Source organism: Arachis hypogaea, chromosome 19, assembly GCF_003086295.3.
Source record: "Arachis hypogaea cultivar Tifrunner chromosome 19, arahy.Tifrunner.gnm2.J5K5, whole genome shotgun sequence".
Taxonomy (NCBI): Eukaryota; Viridiplantae; Streptophyta; class Magnoliopsida; order Fabales; family Fabaceae; genus Arachis; species Arachis hypogaea.
The window spans coordinates 105945484-105954020 of record NC_092054.1 but is presented as its reverse complement, the minus strand read 5'-3'; the positions used below and the strand labels follow the sequence as shown (position 1 = coordinate 105954020).

The following is an 8537-nucleotide window of genomic DNA, read 5'->3' as shown; positions in this document are numbered from 1 at the left end:
AAACTTCCTGGGTCTGTTTTCTTAGAGAGTGTGTCCTTCTTGATGAGAGCACTGCATTCTTTGTTCATTGTTACTGTTTGTCCTCCCTTCAAAACTCTTTTTTTGCTTAACAATTCCTTTAAATACTTGATGTGTGTGGGCATTTGATGAAGAATCTCAAGAAAGGGAATATTGACATGAAGAGAGTTAAATGTCTCTAGAAACCTTGAGTAGGTTTTCCTTTTTTCACCTCCTCCTAACCTCTCAGGAAATGGTGCTTTTGGTTGGTATATTTCCATCATGCCTTTTTGCAGTTCCTTGGCTTGCTCAGTTCCACCTTCTTGCTTAACTTCTTCCACACCTTCCTTCAAGATTTCTGGTTCCTGCTCTGAGGGCCTGATTCCTTCTTCTTCTGAGACTTCCTTCATTATGGTGATGGCTTTGCATTCTTCCCATCTTACTCTCTTTTGTTCCCCTTTGGGATTCTTTTCTGTGTCACTAGGGAACACTGCAGTTGATTTGGGTGCCTGTTGAGATAGCTCTCCTACTTGAGATTCCATCCTTTTGAGTTTTTCACCATGGTTTCTTAAGGTAGTTCTCACATCATCCCTGAAGCTCTTCAATTCAACTATGTCTTGACTCATGGTTGCCATCATTCCTTCTATCCGGTTTAATTGATCTTGAAATTGTTGGTTCGGATTAGGTTGGGTATGTTGATTATTTTGGCCATGATATGATGGTTGGGGGTAAGTGTTTTGTGTGGCTTGGTATGATCTTTGGTTGGAGTTTTGGCATGTGGAATTGTTATGTTGGTTGTGGTTGTAAGGTTTGTGGTTTTGTGGTTGGGTTTGTTGGTTTCCCCACCCAAAGTTTGGGTGGTTTCTCCAGCCTGGGTTGTAAGTGTTGGAATGTGGATCATATGATTGCCTTTGTTGGTTTCCCACATAGTTAACCTCATCCCAATCACCTCCTTCAATGCCTACCTCCTCTTGATCTTGTGTGTGTATTGCAGCCACTTGCTTTGTTTCTATTTGCCTGGTAAGCTCTGCTAGTTGCTTGGCAAACACCTTGTTTTGGGCTAGAATTGTATCAACATGGTTCAGCTCCATGACTCCCTTAGTGTTGTGCCTTTCTGATGCATAGTAGTACTCATTCTCAGCCACTGTCTCGATCACTTCAATGGCTTCTTCCACAGTCTTTTTCCTGTTCAATGAACCTCCTGATGAATGGTCTACAGCCTTCCTTGATTCATAAGAGAGCCCATCATAGAAGATGTGCAGTTGCACCCAATCATGGAACATGTTTGGTGGGCATTTCCTTGTCAAGTCCTTGAATCTCTCCCATGCCTCGTAGAGAGTTTCACCATCTTGTTGTCTAAAAGTCTGAACCTCAGATCGAAGCCTATTGACCTTTTGTGGAGGGTAGAAACGTGCCAGAAACTTGCTTTCCACCTCATCCCATGTTGTTAGACTCCCCCTTGGGAATGATTCCAGCCACTTAGCTGCTTTGTCCCTAAGTGAAAATGGGAACAAAAGCAGTTTATAGGCATCTTCCTGGACTCCATTGGACTTCACAGTGTCACAAATTCTCAGGAATTTTGTGAGATGTTGGTTTGGGTCTTCATTAGCACTTCCTCCAAAGGAACAATGATTTTCTACAAGTGATATTAGCTGTGGCTTGAGCTCAAAATTGTTGGCCTGAATGGGTGGTTTCTGGATGCTACTACCACAATTCCCAGAGGTTGGGTTTATGTATGAACTAAGAACCCTCCTCTCACGGATGGCATCGTTTCCATCAGCTCTCTCATGGTTGTGAGCTTCTCTATCCATGTTGAGATCTAAAGCTTCCTCAAAATTGTCCTCAGATTCTCCTTCAGATTCCTCTTCTCCCACTACTCTCTTCCCTCTTGCTTCCCTTCTAAGTCTATGAAGGGTCCTCTCTGGTTCGGTATATGGAGGAGTTGATGTCTCTCCTCTCCTACCTGTCATACAAGAACACAGCTCAAACACAACAAGTGAAATACTCTTGGTTAATGGAAGAGTATGGTTAGCTCAATTGAGGAATTAATTCAAACAGTTAGTGAGTCAGTGAGTTAGTTGCGTGAATTTAAAGGCATAAAGAAGGAAAGCATGTAACCAAGTGCAGAAATTAAAATTCAACAGTATCTTGAACAGAATTAACAAAGCAAGAGAAAATTGCTCAATCTAGTTAGCTTCCAATTTGAGAATTGTCAATCGAAAACCAATCCCCGGCAACGGCGCCATAAACTTGATGCACATAAACTAGTTATGCTACGATTTAGGAAATTGCACGATCGGCAAAATTCCTTCCGGCAAGTGCACCGGTTATCGTCAAGTAAAAACTCACAATAGAGTGAGGTCGAATCCCACAAGGATTGGTTGAGTGAGCAATTCGGATTAGAAGTGTGTTCTAGTTGAGCGGAATCAAGATTGAGATGAGTATTGCGGAATGTAAAAGTGGCGGGAAAAGTAAATGACAAGAAATTGAAATGGCGGAATCTTAAATTGCATGAATTAAAGAGCAGAAACTAAATTGCTGAAATTAAAAGGGAATGGGGGTGATTGCATGAATTGAGTAGCAGAACGTAAAGAGAAAGTGGAAATCAGAATTGGGGAATTCATTGGGTTATAGGAGATATTGAGATCTCCGAATCAAAACATGTTTATCTCTTCCTCAACCAATGCGTTCATTGAATTTTGCTTGGCAATCTTATATGATTGGATCCCAATTCCTTGGCTCACCAATGCTCTCTAAAAACAAAAAAATTCCCAATCCCTTGGTTTAAATGTTCATAAGAAGAGATGATGCTTGATCACTGATTATACCACACAATTTCATGAACCACAATTTGGTAGGATTACATGTCACAATATCCATCCAAACCCCAATCCAATCCACTGTGAGAAAGCTTCTCTAGCATGAATCCTCCATTCCTTTCCCAAGGCTCCGAAGGATTCCAAGTATGAGTAGTTTCTTTCCCAAGACAACTACTCAATGGAATTAGATCGAGAAGCTTTCTAACAAAATTCAAGAGAAAAGATTGAAGAAGAAGATAAACTATTATTGATTCATTGAATTACAATAGAGCTCCCTAACCCAATGAAAGGGGGTTTAGTGAATCATAGCTCTGAATTCAATTACAAAGAAAAGGAAAACTAGCTAAAAGTGAAAGTAAAAAGTCATCTCTAACTTAACTTCTATCCTATTTATACACTTTCTATATTGAGCTTCAGTTGTGCTTCTTGGGCTTTGAGGCCTCTCCTTGCTTTCCTTTTGCCTTGGGTTTATGATCCATAACCTTGATGAGGTTGTTGATCCAAATCCTGTAACATTTATTGAGCCAACTTAGTGATAATCAAATAATGACACATGACTCAATAAATTGAGATTTCAAACTCATCAATCCTTCAGGCCCAATCCCATAAACCATGATATTCAATTGGGTTTCATACCAAAGTAAGTTTAAGTTAATATTTGTGCTCAAAGACTAACTTAAATCACAATATTTTTGGCCCAGAAACCTTTTCCAAGAGTGGCGTTTAAGTTGTAGTTTAAGCTTAAACTGCAGCTTAAACGCCAGACACTTCCAGTGAGGCCTTTTGTAGAAGCACGTTTAAGCTTCAGTTAAGGTTAAACTGAAGCTTAAACGTGGAAATGGAAGAAGGTAGCCCTGGAGAGTCATGTAGTCGAACACGTTTAAGCTTCAGTTTAAGGTTAAACTGAAGCTTAAACGTGGAGATAGGAAAGGCAGCCCTGGAGGTCGAACACGTTTAACCTCCAGTTTGAGGTTAAACTGGAGGTTAAACGTGGAAAAGGGTGGAGGCATACTGGAGGTCGAACACGTTTAACCTCCAGTTTGAGGTCAAACTGGAGGTTAAACGTGGAAGCTTAGAATGGTGGCCCTGGAGGTGTCGAACACGTTTAACCTCCAGTTTGAGGTCAAACTGGAGGTTAAACGTGGAAATGGAGAGAGCAACCCTGGAGTAGAAAAGCTGTCGAACACGTTTAAGCTCCAGTTTGAGTCAAACTGGAGCTTAAACGTGGAATGGCTCCCTGGTACTCTTCCTGGTTCTGGCGTTTAACCCCCAGTCTGAGGTCAAACTGGAGGTTAAACGTGGAACTCCTCCCTGGGTGGCATACTCATTCTGGCGTTTAACCTCCAGTTTGAGGTCAAACTGGAGGTTAAACGTGGAATGCTCCTTAAGTGAGGCTTTTCATTCTGGCGTTTAACCTCCAGTTTGAGGTCAAACTGGAGGTTAAACTTCAATCCCAGCATTTCTTATCCTTCATGATTTTGGCGTTTAAGCTCCAGTTTAGGCTTAAACTGGAACTTAAACTCCACATGTGATATTCAAGCTTCCTTTATTGATTTTGTTGCTTCCTTGCTTAGCCTCTTCTTCCCTGAAATCATCCAAACAATTGCATCAAAGTCTTGCAAAATTTCATGAGAAATCTTCCATTCATAGCATTTAAGTAATATAACTAAAACTCATGGAATTTGCATCAAAATCATATTGTTTGGATGGTTCATTACTTTGTTCTTCATTTAACCAATTTTGGTTACTTTAAGCTCAAGAAAATGCATAAAACAACTAAAACTAACAGAAAAATGCTAGTGAAACTAGCCTATGATGCCTTGGCATCATTGGGAAACCAACAAAACCAAGGCCAAGATCAGAAACCTCATAATCCCAACCAGTACACCTACCAACAATCCAATCCAGGATCATATCAGCATCCATACAATAATTCTTCTTAGCCACCATACCAAGCCCAAGCCAATCAGTCTCAACATCTAATTCCCAATCCACCATCTGAAGATAAACTATCCAGGATCAAAGCTATGCTCACCAACCTTTGCAAGGAAGTCCAAGACAACATGAATTTCAAGGAAAAAGTGAGAGGTAGTATGAAAAGCCGAGGAGAGATTATTAAGAACCTCGAATCTCAAGTAGGGCATCTTTCACAGCAGATTTCGAAGTCCACTGATAGTTTTCCAAGTGACAATGAGAAAAATCCAAGAGGGAAAATGAAGAAGGTGAGATGGGAAGAGTGTAAGGCAGTTACTCTTGCAAATGAAGAAATCCTGGAAGAAGATACCAGCAAGCCAACAGAGCACAGCCAAGGAAGTTCCCAGGGCAACTTGGAGAAAAAAGAACAAGGAAATGGATCTGTACAGAGGAAAGAACCAACAAGGAAGGAAATGCTAAAACCTTATGTGCCAAGGGCACCATTTCCCCAGAGACTCATGGGAGGTGAGAAAGAAAATTCATACTTAAGATTCCTAGTCATGTTTGCATCTCTCAGTGTCAACATTCCCTTTATCAAAACCCTCCAACAGATGCCTACATACATCAAGTGCGTGAAAGAGTTGCTGACCAAGAAAGGAACCTTGAAAGGGGGACAAACAGTGATGATGAACAAGGAATGTAGTGCCCTCATCAAGAAGGACTTACCTCTGAAGAAAAAAGATCCGGGGAGCTTTCATATCCCCTGTGCCATAGGAGATACAAGAATTAACAGAGGATTCTGTGATCTAGGAGCTAGCATAAATGTGATGCCTCTATCTCTCATGAAGAGGTTGCAAATCAATGAACTGAGATCCACAGATGTATTCATCCAATTGGCTGATAAGACGTAGAAGCAAGATGAAGGAGTAGTCGAGAATGTATTGGTCAAAGTGGGAAATTACTTCCTCCCCACTGACTTTGTTATTCTAGACATGGAAGAAAGTTACCTCCATCCCATTATTCTGGGGAGACCATTTCTAGCCATTGCTAGAGCACTCATAGATGTGGAACAAGGAGAGTTAATCCTGAGAATACATGATGAACATCTCACCTTCCATGTTTTCAAACCTACATCTGAATCTGAGCCAGAATCTAAAGAGCCGAAGGATGATCACAGCAACATGTGCTTCGAGGAAAGCAACAGTGAACCGGAAGCAGAGCCCCTGAAATAATCCTTAGTGAACAAGCAAGAATTTCAAGAGATACAGCAACCAAGGGAGTTCAAGAAAGAGTTGAAGCCACAAGAATCAGAAAGAGCAGCTAACAAGGACTTCCCTAACACAAGAGTCACTGGAGCACTGCAAGAAGAAGAGAAAATAGTTGTGAAGAAATTTCCAAGGAGATGGAGAAACAAGAAGATTCCTACAAAAGGTTTTTCCCCTGGAGACAAGGTGATATCAATACACCATCCACCAATCCCACCCCAGCTTCCAAGCCTTCCATCTCAGTTACCTCAAGTATTCACAATCAGAAAGGTCCTTTCCTTGGAACATTTATAAATCATCAAGGAATCAAGTGGTGAAAGCTTCACTGTGCGAAGAGAGGACATGAGGCACTACAATCCACCCTGACAGAGACCGACCATCAAGCTAATGACGCTAAAGAAGCGCTCCATGGGAGGCAATCCATGCTTTAGTTTATTGCTTTCACTGCTTTGATATGAATAATCACTAGTTTACTAAGATGGATTCAAGCTTTCAGAGACAAAGTGAACACTTGAATAGGATATCTTGAAGCATGTGATCCATCTCTAAGTTTGGTGTGCCTACAGGCACCCTAAAATGTTTTTCAAATAGTAATGATCATATAGCCCTCTTGATATATGCCTAATTGTTTTCTTGGAGTATATAGCCAAACCTTAAGTTTGGTGTTCTATATATACTAAGAACACAAGTGATGAGAGTCAAATTTGATTTAAGTCTTGAATTCATGAAGTGCAACTAGGTTTTACATTTTATTTTTAGTTCAAGTTTAAATTCAGAAACAAAGTGTTTCTCATAATGATTTAATCAAAGGTGACAAGAATGTTGTAAGATTTCAAAGACATCACTTGGTGGAAATAATCCTTTGAACCACATTGCCAAACATTAAGTTTGGTGTCCACCAAGAATAGAAATGCACACATGGAGTCATGGCTGATTGAACACCCATGAGGCACACTAGTCAACTCTTTAGTTTTAAATTTAATTACAGCAGGTCATGTGTTTGCTGCCACCTTTTTTATTCATATTTCTTTCCTTTTTGTGATGGATAGGCATGCAGAGGAATAAAGGGATGAAAGAGAAAAGTTAATGAAGGGCACGGTCAATATGAAGACAAGAAGTGGGTCCCATGGCTTGGAATATATTCCTTGGGGAATATAAATCTGCACACTACTTGGGAGGTGCACCACACCTAAATGACTGAGCCACATGCCCAAGGAAAAGGCAAATTTTGTCCTCATTCAACTTTACATGCATACCACTCATCCTTACCCATTCACAAAGCACCCTAACTGTCCAAACTTCATCCATAATTGCTATATATAGCTTTCACCTGGACCGTGTCTCATAGCTCCAACTTTAACCTTCCTGCACTCATAAAGTTAGTCTTGTGTCCTTAAGGTTCAAAGTCACAACCGTGCTTCCTTATGCTTCAAACCCTTCTTGTCTCATTGAGTTCATAACCTCACTTCACTCTCAAACCATCTTTTCATCTCAAATTGCACTACACTAGCTAATCTTCATTACTACTTCTCTACCTTTACTCTATCAAATACTAAGATAACCATGGCATCTTCATCAGGCGACAAAGGAAAAAAAGGGAAAGAGCCTGCTGTTGAAGAAGAAAGAACTGAATTTGATCAATGGAAGTTCAAATGATCATTTCATGAAATACAATATATATGGATGAACTCCAAGGGAATATTGCCAGAAATCCCTTTCTAGCTGCCCGAAGGTTAATGCCCAGAAATAAGAGAGAAGATAAGAAAAAGGAAGTGGGAGGCACTCACTAACCCGATCACCAGGATCAATGCCAACATTTTAAGGGAGTTTTATGCTAATACAACAAGGATGAACACAACAATTCCCACTACTTACAAAAGCTATGTAAGGGGTGTGGAGGTTGATTTTAGCCCGAAGAGCATCATGAAGGTTCTGGGCCTAAGGGCAGCATATTTTGATGAGCTTGGTTATGAGGAGAGAATAAATGGTAATCCAGATTATGATAAAATTTCTAGTGATATCTGTGTGATTAATACTGCTTGGAAGAGGGATGCTTCTGGAAGACACCAACATCTGAGAAGGAAGGATCTCGCCCCTAAAGCAAAAGGGTGGTATGAAGTTATAAGAAGATCAATTTTGGGCACTGTTAACACATCAGAAGTCAACAAAGAAAGGTATCATGCTGCATTGCATTATGGTAGGAGGGGATATAAAATTCTATGAAATCATTGTAAAGGACATTCAAAAGAACTCTGAAGAAAGTTCAGCTGAATCCTGGCTTCAATACCCAAGCACCATCATGCGGTTATGCATAAAAGCCAGGGTACCATTAGAGGATAAAAATCTAATTTCGCTGAATCCAGGCATGCCAATGACCTTGGAAACGATGATGAATGTTACAGTTGCCCGGCCACGGAGGAGACCACAAAGAAGGGAAGGAAGAGAAGAACCACAAGAAGAGGAACAACAGGAAGAACCACAAGGAGAAGAACAAGAAGAAGAGCCACAAATCACATCTCAAACCACCATGGATTTAAGCCAT

General features: G+C 40.6%; 1 non-coding gene across 1 annotated transcript; it reads left to right on the top strand.

The window, feature by feature from the left end:
- The first annotated feature begins 1278 nt into the window (after positions 1 to 1278).
- LOC112781860 (small nucleolar RNA R71) lies at positions 1279 to 1382 on the top strand. Its single transcript, XR_003192612.1, has one exon. It is a non-coding gene; the product is annotated as a small nucleolar RNA R71 (small nucleolar RNA).
- Positions 1383 to 8537: the final 7155 nt, after the last annotated feature.